This window comes from Sinocyclocheilus anshuiensis, unplaced genomic scaffold (genome assembly GCF_001515605.1).
Source record: "Sinocyclocheilus anshuiensis isolate Anshui unplaced genomic scaffold, SAMN03320099.WGS_v1.1 scaffold1082, whole genome shotgun sequence".
Taxonomy (NCBI): Eukaryota; Metazoa; Chordata; class Actinopteri; order Cypriniformes; family Cyprinidae; genus Sinocyclocheilus; species Sinocyclocheilus anshuiensis.
In genome coordinates this window covers 1,093,719-1,096,942 of record NW_015542379.1, presented here as the reverse complement: position 1 = coordinate 1,096,942, position 3,224 = coordinate 1,093,719, and the positions used below count along the sequence as shown (strand labels likewise).

The 3,224-nt window shown below is 44.3% G+C and overlaps 1 protein-coding gene across 1 annotated transcript in view; it reads right to left on the bottom strand.

Moving 5' to 3' along the window:
* Positions 1–2,414, bottom strand: part of LOC107692477 (leucine-rich repeat and fibronectin type III domain-containing protein 1-like protein) — a 175,668-nt gene extending 173,254 nt beyond the window's left edge. Inside the window, exon 1 of the mRNA XM_016491536.1 lies at positions 1,876–2,414. The gene's annotated coding sequence lies outside the window, so the exon portion shown is untranslated. The remainder of the gene's footprint in view (positions 1–1,875) is intronic.
* Positions 2,415–3,224: the final 810 nt, after the last annotated feature.

Sequence of the window (3,224 nt, the reverse complement as noted above, 5' to 3'; positions counted from 1 at the left end):
CTGATGAAAAAGAACGGGTTGAATGTTAACTACTTTCGTTTCCATATAACTATAAACTATGATAAAAGTTCATCCGCATGCATTGATTAATAGCATGTTGTAGCGCAAAAAAAATAAAAAAAAACGTGCAAAAGAGCGACCAGTGGGAATAATGAGTCTGGAGCCCTGAACTGCCCAGCTCCCTCTGTCAATACCCACATCCAAAGAACAAATCCACAGCCTTCATGATCCTGTAAGTTACCCAGCAGCACACACACACTCAAGCAGGCCAAGAGTACGGGTGGTTGCGTAAACAGGATTGCAGGATGGCACCAGGCAGAACAGAGGCATGAGAGAGGGCTTGCTTTGCCTCAGGGTTGCCAGATTCAGAGTAATACACTCCCACCCTCTAATTCCCAGAGAGCTGACAGAGTGGCCATGTCATATTGAGGGAGCTGACTGACAGCAGACAGAAACACAGACAGAGAGAGAGAGAGAGAGAGAGCTCCTGTTCTCGAAACATGTCAACAACTGCATTGAAAATGTGCAGAAAGCATGCATTCGTCGGTGACCTTTTTTCAAGCTCCAAATGTAACCAAGCTGCCAGAATATATATTAGACGATATATATATATATGGCTACAACTTATTAATTTATTAATTCATTTATTGTTTAATATTGTATGTTGTTTATTATTTAAAATATATTGATATGTTAATATTATTGAAAAATATATTTTAGCCAGATAACAGTTTGGCTTTAGTTGCTCGTGTTGTCTAGTTCTCTGACGGAGATTAAAGGGAAAGTTACCTGAGTCTCACAATCTCACACAGACACACAAGCACACTAAAAGGGCAATAATTACAAACATTTCCACAGGATACCAGACATAGGTGTGGCACACAGTGACATACCAATAACTGGACACAGAGAGACCAGTCTACCGATAATGAAGTCTAATCAGTTCATATTTGGAAATCACATTGTGATTCACATGTAATAACGGCAGGCATCACTGGTGATTCTCCACTTGCCAGCCAATCTATTTTTGGCTGAGAGGAATAGCAGTATTGGGATGCACAGCAGCAGCACTGCTGTCTGTCACATGGCAACAGAGCAAAGCAGTGCTAGTTCAGGGTCATAGTTCCTGAGAATGTTAGATTTTTTTTGTCAAATATGACATTCAGAATCATTTTACCAGGCGTTCTCTCTTTTTCTCTCTCGCTCTGTGTGTGTTAGTGTAAGTGTGTGAGACAGGAAAAGAAAAGTACAGTGTGACAGACAGACCGACCGAAATTAAACATTTCACAGCACCTCTTCATGCACAACGCAAGTCGACCCAAGCGTTGACAAATGCCTGATTGTCATTCACACCTTAATTTGATTTCAAACCGACACAATCTGATCACACCCCCATGCATACTCTTAAAATACCTCAATTAAACTAAAAATGCATATGTATTTCACAGCCACAGGCTCAGGAAGACTTTCCCTCGCGTCTCGAACACTATTGGGTGCTGTCCGTGGTCCTGAAATCCGCTCGATCCCATCAAACTCTTCCCTTTTTCATTACACTACGATAATTCGCTCGGAAACCGAAGCGAAAACACTTCACAAAGTAATCGTCTGGGCGAAAATCGCATTTTAAAAAAGCATAAAGGCGCAATACCGCCACATGATTTTCCTTGCACGCACCAGATCGATGCTATCCATCGAACAGCCTCTCATTTTCCTCGCATGCCTCCATGAAAGACAGATCAAGCGCATCTCTCATCCATTACCCGCTGAAAAGGTCACGGATACACTGAACCAAAGTCTTGCGTGTGACACTATGCCCCATTTAGACCGCGCACCCACATGCATCGCCCTTTATAAGGTGGGTTTTGGAAAGCCTACCTTGTTTTTCGATCTCGGGCTTAACTTTGCTCTTCAGACGGGTCCGACGGATCCTATAGCCGACGGAACTCTCAGACGAGTTGACAGCCGAAGATCATCGTCCACCGCGCGATCACAATAGCGCTACGAGAGTGTTTTCCAGAGCTCTGATGCATCGCCGTCGTTCTCCGGAACGGCTCATTTATTACGCACGATGTCCTTGACAAGTATCCACATCACATTGAACCACTGAAACGGCGCTGCCATACGCACGCAAACGTAGTTGTTCTGCACAAAAGGATCAAAGTCACCTAATCCACGCGATCACTGGAAGTCCTCGCCTGTGCTCCAGTATATCCAAACATTATCCCAAGTCATACGCAACCGGCCCCCGATGAATTATTCCCGTCCGCCGGGTGTTGAGAGACTCTCCGATGAGAGAAACGGTTCTTTCCTCTCCTCCAGACGTCTATTGAGCTGCGTGCGTTATAAATGAAGCGCTGTTTCTGCAGTTCAGCCGCCGGTAAATGGGAGTGGTGAGGAGAAACGCGCCGCAGACACGCCTCGCGCTGCCCACCGACCAACGCGCGGGAGAGGCGCTATCTGGACACACTGCACAAATCCAAATGTTCTTGAGATGCTTCTTTAGCTTTGTTGCAGGCATGAGGTGACTTTCAGAGACGTCAAATGCGAAATGCGTGCGTGTGTGTGTGTGTGTGTGTGTGTTTGTGAGAGAGAGAGCGAGAGAGAGAGAGCGAGAGAGAGAGAAACCACGTTGAATTTGTAATTGTTCATAGAATTCTAAAATGTTGATTTCTTCTACTTTTTAAATGTATATACATGCATGTTTTTGTTGCACATATATCTGTTCTAGATTCAATGTATACACTATCCTTTGAAAATACATTGTAAAGAGCATATTGAATTGAGAGTGAGAGAGAGAGAGAGAGAGAGAGTCACATGTCCTCATGAGGATAGTAAAACCTGAAATCAGTTGCACCGTGAGACCAGGCACCATCCTCGAGGAAACTGCTTAATAAACATACTAAATAATGTTTCATCAAAATCTTGGGGTTGCTGTGAGGGTTAGATTTAGCATCTAACATTAGATGTGTATGAAACAGCAGAAGTCAGTAGAAAGTCCCTGTGTGATGATGGTGTGTGTGTGCGTGCGTGCGTGCGTCCATGCGTGCGTGCGTGTGTGTGTGTGTGCAGGGGAGGGTCTGTGAGCTCTGGAGGTGATCGTGCATTTAAATTACAGCAAATACAGTACGTGAACTGAATGGGTGTTTCATTTGCGAAACGTGCTGGGAATTCTCATTCCTGGCTTTTGGTGAAGGGAAGTTGAAAGTTTGGTGCTCAGGTATTAA